The sequence below is a fragment of the Sturnira hondurensis genome, unplaced genomic scaffold (assembly GCF_014824575.4).
Source record: "Sturnira hondurensis isolate 20B ecotype Veracruz unplaced genomic scaffold, ASM1482457v3 Scaffold0001872, whole genome shotgun sequence".
NCBI classification, from domain to species: Eukaryota; Metazoa; Chordata; class Mammalia; order Chiroptera; family Phyllostomidae; genus Sturnira; species Sturnira hondurensis.
In genome coordinates this window covers 37,323,006-37,331,875 of record NW_028074503.1, presented here as the reverse complement: position 1 = coordinate 37,331,875, position 8,870 = coordinate 37,323,006, and the positions used below count along the sequence as shown (strand labels likewise).

The window sequence follows — 8,870 nt, the reverse complement described above, 5'->3', positions numbered from 1 at the left end:
TCAAGACATAATTGGGAGGCAACTTCCCCTGGTTACAGTGCCTGTGGGAGAGCTTGGAGATGATTGGTTCCACACCATGGGGCCATACCTGCCCAGACTCATGAGGACAGCCCAAGAAAGCTGGAAGGATAGCGGAGTGCTGGTAAGTGTAGCCAATTGTGGGAGGAGTCGGAAATGGGGCTGCAAAGGAAGATTGGCAAGAGAATTTAAAGGGAGACACGGCAGGCATTAAGGGGAGAACCACGTGGTTTGGGGTGGAGTGGAGACCCTTCGCAGCTTTGCAGAGGAGACCACATGGCTTGATCCTGGCCAACAACACAGCTGATGGTGTCGGGAGCCTGAATCTACTTCTTTTCCTGAGATGCAGTACCCAGATTAGGGCAGAGGGAGAAGCAAGGACTGTGTGCATCTATGGGTCTCCTAAAGGACTTTGATACTTTAATGATGACATAGGTCACTACTTTAAGTCTGTATAGCTTTAAATAAACATTTCCTTTCCTTTTCACAAATCTCTGGCATTGAGAGATGTTTGTCACATTGAGAGATGTCTCTGGTGACAGACAATGCAAACCTAGTGGGGGGGGTCCTTTCGGTAACAGTGTATCTTACCCCCTTGGACCTGTGTTCTGTAGCATTTTCACGGGGTAAAGATTTCAGCAAGTTTTTCTTGAGCACCTACCTACCTGTGTTTCCAGGAACAAGGTGTTCTTGCTGTTACGGAAGGGACAGAAAAATTAAGACATGTAGTTTTGTTTATTAGGTAGGAATAAATTCACAAGAGAACATTAAAGCAGGCCAGGATGCAGGAGAAGCCAGGTTGGAGATAGGCAGCGTCATTATTTCACAAAGGGTGGGTGGGTGGGCGGGTAAGGCCGTGGCTCAGGAGAGGAGCATAAGCAGGAAAGAAAGTAAAGGAACAAGTCACGAGGATGCTTGTGAAGACCATCCCAAGGCAGATGAATGGTCAGTGCAAACGGCCTAAGCCCCAAGGTGCAGGAAGTCTTTCTAGGGAAGCAATGAGGACTTAGGAGCTGGAGCAAAAACAGAGTAGCAGGAGATGACGTTGCAGGTCACAGTGAGATGAGGGCCACGGAAGGCTTGGCCCAGAGCATCACTCAGGATGCTGGGTGTAGCAGGGCGTTGCAGGGCATGGGAAGAAGCTGGAAGACCAGTCAGGAGCTTTACCAAATAGCACAGGCAGTGAGTGCTGGGGGCTGGACCAGGCTGGTCAGAGGATGCTACGCTAAGCTCCCAGGTACAAGAAATTTCTAGAGGGTTTTATGTGACGATTTTCATAAAAACTCTGGTTGTGAGAGAGCGTACATAAGTTTGATTACAAGGAGTCCAGCTAGGAACTTAGGACATAGATTTGGAAATCTTCTATGTTTTCTTCTTTAAGCAACCTTCTAAATGAATGAAAATTCATACGTACTTATGACGGAGACCAAGCAGATGCATCTGCTGGGGGGAAATGGCACGAGAATCTGACCATTCGGTCGGGAGAACTGATAAAGGGTGAGGGGAATTCTGAATCCATGGGGCTTTAGATCATTTACACACACACACACACACTGCACCATAGTGCAGAACCCACAAACGTTAAGACTATTTTAAAAAATCCAACTTCAATATAAAAATGTTTATAGATAAAAAAGCCACAATTCAGCGTTACAATTTCTTTCTACAGCACAAATGTCAAGTGTGTTGAACTTACTCGTGGAAACACCCAGGCTTTTTTAACCCCTCACAGTCCCAGAGCCCCAGCCGCTAAAATGATTTGTACTTGCTGCCTTGGTTCTTTTGGAGACTGGACTTGGCTAATTAGCTTTCCCTGAATGCTCTGCTTCCTGCTTCCTCTTCATCCAGGCTTCGGGTCGTCTTGCTTTTTGTTTGTATTGCCCTTTGACATTTCAATTTTCTGTTTGCTTCTTAAATCCTAGCTAATTAGAGGAGTGCAAATTCTTTGTGATAAGGAAGTACTTGTGCCGAGCATGTAATTAGACTACCTGATGACAGGCGCTGGGATGTTCATGCCCTGGGGTTAAAGGTCACACCTCTGGCAGCATTTTCCTGCGGATGCTTTGTGTTCCAGCAATTAACCTCCTGCTCAGGACCAGGCCCGCTGTTCATCTCCTAACGTCTCGGAGTTGAGATCATTTCAAAGGCTGCCCCTTTATTGCACTGTGTCACATGGGGTGAACCCTCGGGTCAAAGTAGAAGGCTCAGAGAGAAAGTCTTGTCATCCTGTGGGAGTGGTCACAGCGCCTTTGCTGGAAATGTATCGCGGGAAGCCCGCAAATCGCCTTTGCCTTGAGTCAAACTGCTCCTTCGCTCCCATTTCGCAGTAGTGTGGCAGCCGTGTCCCCAGTGAGTTGCAGTCTTCACGGCACATGTGCGCTTGTGTGGGCACGCACAGACACATGCATACTTCCCACGGAGGCACAGAAATACAGGAATAAGAATGAAGGTCTGAGTCGGCAATCAGCCAGGGCAGAAAAGGCCGAGGAAGTCTTGGTCGCCACAGAATCGTAGCAGGTGTCTTCATGTCTCCTTCATTCTACACAGCCTTAGGGGCCGACTCCGAGGGGCACCGTCATTTGTGTCATGGATACAAATATGATAAGCCCCGTGAGCTATCCCTGCCTTCAGGAAAGAGAGACCCAGATGAGAGAAGTGTATTAGTGCCATCCGGTGTGTTACACAGCTGACTGGGCACCAACACTCAGTGGCTGCAGGGAAGGGGACGCCTGCAGCGGCTTGAAGACCCAGGGAGACTTCGGGGAAAGCAAACACTTGCCTGATCTTCGACGGGTCCCTGGGAAGAGCAGTGTGTGGGGGTGAAGGTGTCCATGGGGGGTGACAGCGGTAGGGAGAGGGCGTTCCACGTACAGGGAAAGGCAGGGCTCAGGGGCATGTGTTCCTAGCCAGACGGAACTGCGTGTGGTCAGGCTCACGGGCAGGAACAGCAGTGAAGGAAGCTGAACGTGGACACAGGTAGCGAATGAGTCAAAAATGTATGGCTGCTCCTGGAAGGGAGTGATGAGCTCGCAAAAGCCTTGGGACAGATGCCGAACCCGGCGCTCCAGGTTGAACCTACGGGTTGGAGGACGGGGAGACACCCCGGAGCTGTGTGATCACATGGGCATTGGGGAGGTTGTCTTGCTAGCAGTCACGCAGCTGCACTGCCACGGCTGGTGCTGGAGGCAGGGAAACCAGCAAGGAGACCGCTGTGAGAGTCCAGGGAAGGAGAGAACTTGACATTGGACGGTGGCCGTGGAAAAGTAGGGATCGCAAACTACGTGAGAGGCGTGTAGGAGGGAGACTGGGAAGGTACTAGGGTACGCGTTCAGTCTCGCTTGTGCAGTCCTGGTCTTCTGACTTGGGAGAGTGCCCTGACGAGGAAGACCCATGACACGGAGACTCAAAAGGACACTCTGTCACCTACCGACAGCCCCACCTTCTGCATGTCACCTGACTCCTTGAAACTCACTTCTAAATGGAGATCATTCTGACCTGCTTCATCAGGATGCTGCGAGAATTAAATGAGATTTGTAAATTAATTCAACCCCCAGGCTCAGAGCAAGCACTAAAGAAATATTATATTATTTTATAGACATACTGAATTTATCATGACTTGGAATTAATTCAATTGAAATATTTGTTATTGGATAAATAACTGCCTATAGAGAATTTATAATTTTCAGCATGGAGGCAATAGACGAAGCTCATAGACAAATCTAGAAGTTCCCAGAATGAAAAGACAACAGGAGAGCATGCAATTTGGGGAGAGGCCAACAATTTTCAAGGGGAGAAACAGAGCAAGGAAGAGCCACAGAAAGGATGAAGGTAACTGGGACTCTGGGCCCAGGCTGAGTGCAGGACGCAGGCGACACAAGGCAGACTCGGGAGACTGGCCCTAAGGACACACATCCAGCCCGGAGGGGCTCCTGAGGGGAGGCCAACCAACGCCTTTCAGCCGGCGTCTGGCATTCTGTGTGCTTCCATGAAAATGCCATTAATTTGTAAAATATGTGCTTGTTTCACAAGTCTGCCTTCCACTTGAAAAAGTGATCATCTTCTGTACCAGTTATTGATTATAAGAAATCATCCCAAAACTTAGTAACAAAAAACAAAAACAAAAAATTGCTCCCGTGTGCAACTGTGTCCCTTGTTTGAAGCTGGCCTTTCCTGAAAGTGCTCAGCACGCACACCTGTGTGTGTACATGTGAGTAAGATGTGCCCTCTCAGCAAATTCCAAGCATGCAGGAGTCTCGTTAACTGTCTTTGTGTTGTTGTCCATCAGGCCTCGGCACAAACGAAAGCCCGCTCCCTTTGAGTGGGGTTCATCATCTCCCTGCGCCCTCCAGCCCCTGGTGGCCACCCGTTTTCTCTCTGGCTCTATGAGCTCGTCTTAGATTCCATATATGAATGAGGTCATGCAATATGTGTCTTCCTCTCTCTGGCTTATTTCACTTAGCTTAATATCCTCCAGATTCATCCACAGTATCTCCCATGGTTCACTGCAGATATCTTTGTAGTCTGAAAACTATTCCCTTGTATTGATACATATGCTTTGGTTATGTAGGTGGACAGTGGGGTTGTAAGGACTTGGGTAGCTTTCCTCACACTGCTGGCGCTCGAGTCTGGTTGTGGTCTCAGCCACGTGTCTTCAAAAGGCAACTGTCAGTTCCAAGTGAGTGAGAAAGGCAACTCCCAATTCCACCGGAGTGAAAATGGAAGCTGAGGCCTTCTGAGGCCCAGATCAGAGCCGCCATCATTTCTGCTGGCTTCTGTTGGTCAAAGCAAGTCACAAGGCCAAGCATAGGAATCAGGGCATGGAAGCCACCTGTCTGCGAGAAGCTGTAAGAAACTCTTTCCAATCTACAACTCCTCAGGGCACTAGCCACGTGGTTTGGACTTGATCATCCCAATTCCTGATGCACTATTGTTTCTGAAAGCTCTGTTGAGTGAAAGCGTGTTTCTACAGCTCGATAGGGTATATTGCCTTTACAAACAACTGAGGTTAAGAGTTTAAAAGAAAAAAAAAAACTTCTGCAGTAAAAGAACAAGATTTACTGAGACTGGCAACAAAAAGTGAATCTCCACGGGAGGAATGAAGCCATGCCTCAAAACCATGATTTTCCTCCCGAATTTCGCCATCCCCCCCGAGAGCTTACTTCTCACTGCTCACAAAACCATGCACTTCCTGCCTTTCAAACCAGGACCCAGGGGCTCCCTTTGATGTCCCACATCGTGTTAGATGAAACGCCTCAAAAATGCTTAAACAAGACTGCGCTGTGGCAATGAAGGTCAGGAGTGCCATAAATCCAAACACGGCTTACTCCCAAAGGTTTTAAACCCCATTCCACTCTCTCGTTCATCCCTTGACCTTGACTCCATCAGAGATCTCACTGTTCAGACTCAGGGAAGAAAGCCGGACAGTCCGTCTCTCTTCTCCCAGCTCCCGCAGAAGCTGGCCCCCCTGCCTGAGTCAGAGCCTGACTCGAGGACTGTTCTTGCTCCAGGCCCCTAACCTGTGTCACTGCTGGACCCGTACATGGAGAGAACCAATCCCAGCATCCATGAACCTTGAAACCCCAGGAGCACCTGGGTAATGGGAGGGTGCTCCTTCACATTTCACACAGGACTTAAAATTAGGAAATGTAGATGGTAAAGTGACCCTTTTCTTAAAAATTCACATAAAGAGAATTCTTCTGATGTGTCAGAGACAGAAAGAAAGGCAAGGTTCCTCAAGTTACTTAACAAATAGTCACAGAAGCTAGTTGCTTCTTGACATCAGTGCAGTACAGCTTTCTGTGGGTTCTAGATCATCATTTCGTTTTGCAGTCATAATCTTCCCTTGTTTGTAGCACTAAGGTTACTCCAGGTTTTCCTGAATCGAGGTCAGGGAAGAGTCAATGCATTAGACAAATGACCCATCAGCCTCAATCTACCCCTAAGACCATTTCATTGACAAAGAATAGTGACTCTAAATAAACCTGGCTATCCCCTACAGTAATTATGCAGATTTATTCATCTGATATATAGCTCATCATTTTTCTCCAGATTTATCAGTGCTAACCATAGTGTCACGTTTATCTACAGTTGTAAAATGTTTCACTGCATCCTCAAAGCTAAAGAGGATTTGCATAAAATAAAAGCAAGTGATGAATACAGGACATACAGCTGCACATAGGGAAAGATTTTCCTTTCATCTCCTACAAGAACCAAGGACCTTCCAGTAGAAGAACCTGAATTTCAGGAAATGCTATATTTCAAAAAGAAAATGCCCCAAGGGTAAAAAGGAGAGGTAAGTTGGGATTTTTTCTTTCATTTTTGTAGGCTGGGAGGTAAATGAACAGAGTGATGCTGTCTATCCAAGCATCTCCCCCAGCCTGTGTTTCAAGGCTCCAGATTTTAATTAACACAACAGGGAAGCTCTCCTGAACTGAACTCAACATTGGAAGAAAAACTTTTAATGAGCAAATAAGAAATGGAAATAAATGAAAACTTGCACATGGAAAGCAGCAAAGCATAATCATGGTAATAGTGGCTAGAATATTTCAGATAGTCGACTCCCAAATTCAACGACTGATCTAACGTCTTAATTAGCTCTGTCAGTTCTGCAGATTGAAGGTGTGCATCATTCCACCTTCGAACTGCTGAGTCTGCGCCGAGCACCGTGGTAAGTCACAGCAAACCGCAAGTCTCTTTCACGTGACAACACGGGCGCTCTCAGATCTGTCATCCAGATGCAGGTGGAGGCTGTGGCTCGAAGCCCTAACCCCACACTAGATGTTAAGCTCAATAAACCTTGGAGAGGGGCCACCTCATAGCAAATGCTTGTCAGAGACATTGAATATAAAAAGCTAAGTCATTTCTTCACATTGGGCTCACAGTACACCAGCAGGAAGAACTAATGCCAGAAGCAACCCCAAACCCACAGATGCATAGATGCAGGCAATGGAAATTTCAGAGAGTCATAAGGTAACATGATCAGGTGGGATCCCAAAGACCCTTTCTTTTTTTCTTTTTTTTTTTTTTATATTTTATTTATTTATCTTTTGAGGGGAAGGGAAGGAGAGAGGGAGAGAAACATCAATGTATGGTTGCCTTTCGTGCGTCCCCTGCTGGGAGTTGGCCTGCAGGGAACTGGCCTGCAACCCAGGCATGTGCCCTGACTGGGAATCGAACCGCGATCGTCTAGTTCGCAGGTCCGCGCTCAATCCACTGAGCTACACCAGCCAGGGCCCAAAGACCCTTTCTTAAAGCACCTGTTTCCCTGCCCCCCCCCCAAGTCTGCTTGCAAATATTCGGGCTGCTGCTGAAGTCACTCTCCAGCGTGAGTCATGCATAAACTCTGGGCAGAATAATGAAGCAGTGCTCCCTTCTCGTTGCCAATGCCCCTAGACTCCCACTCACACGTCTGATGCCCTTAGAAGGGCCGTCCGCCGTCATAGCTCCTGGGTCACGCCAAACAGACTGAATCTTCCCGCGTTACCATCCCCCCGATGTTGTTTTCTCATCTCCTCCATCATCAGAATGGATCTTTCGCCTGAGGACTCTGCTAGCCCATCGGATTCATTAACTGAACCAAAGCATCCATGGCTTATTTAAGATCAGCTGCTCATCACTGCCTGTTACCAAGTTCACGTTCACTGGCGAGGCATTGGCTGAACCCAGGGAATGAGCAACATGGGACTCTCACAGACTGCAGAATATCCACGGGGAAAGCAATGAGGGAAGAGGTGGAACTCTCGTTTCCACTAAATGTGCAGAGTCTATAACTGCCTTGCCCAAGTAAGTCCACCAACAGCCAAGAACCAGAAGGCGTCAGAGCTACACCTGACGGAGCGGCACCCTCGGACTGACAGCCCTCATCACTCGGCTCGTGTCTTCAGCTGCAAATGCAGCAGAGAAGGGTCCATGAACTCTGAGGCTGTTGAATGTCTTGATGAGACTGAGCAAGCTGTTGGCAGCTTTATGCTGGCAAGAGGCCAGGTGAAAGCAATGGAAACATAAATTACACATAAAATGCTAATGCAAAGAAAGGCCTTATTTTAGATTTTCTAACACCCCAAAGTAGGGTTATCGATTTTCAGGGGAAAGTAGATGCTTCCTGTCACCTGCTGCTCCTAAGGGCGGACCAAGGGGCCGCGCCTGCCCTATCGGTGCCCTCCCGGGAATTCGCCCGCAGTGACTGGCCACTCGGCGCAAAGGCGCCTACGTGGATTGCTGCCTCGAAATGAATGAGCAGCAGCAAGTGGAGGGAGGAACAAGAAACGGCTGCAACATCTGCAGGACGGAAAGCTGGATTCGGCCCACAAGCCGGAGTTTTGGGCCCCTCCCCTTTTCAGTCCAATGTTCGATGTGTTTTCTTCTGCTCTCCAGCTGCTATATTGCCCCACACATCCGTGCGGCTCCCAGTTTGTGGTAGGCTGGACGGCTCGGTGAATGACTTTTAAAACACAGTTACTAGAACATGTTATTAAACCTCTGCAAAGTCTTATTAGAAAAAAATAGCTTCACAACCACTTTTTATTTTCCTTCATAATGTAAATATCAAAATGTTCTTCCTGAAGCAATCCCTTAAAAATCACCTTGCATCTGTGGAAGAAGACCACCTAGTACAAGCTTTCGCTCTCATCGCTTTAAGGATGATTTGTACAACTAGATCCTGAGAAACACCTTGCACACCTTGCTGTAGTCTTGGTCACAGAAAATTAAATGAGTCATATAAAAAGGGATTTTAAAAATATAAGAGTATTGGGGGGAAATTCTTCTAGACTTAAAAACAAAATCAATTACAAATAACAAAATCTGGATTAGCATTAATGTAAAATGTTGTCAAATGAAATCCTTTTTTCACT

At 47.4% G+C, this 8,870-nt stretch overlaps 1 non-coding gene across 1 annotated transcript; it reads right to left on the bottom strand.

Moving 5' to 3' along the window:
• Positions 1 to 6,334: 6,334 nt before the first annotated feature.
• LOC118980764 (small nucleolar RNA SNORA36 family) lies at positions 6,335 to 6,466 on the bottom strand. The gene has a single exon (XR_005065215.1). It is a non-coding gene; the product is annotated as a small nucleolar RNA SNORA36 family (small nucleolar RNA).
• Between the last annotated feature and the right edge of the window lie 2,404 nt (positions 6,467 to 8,870).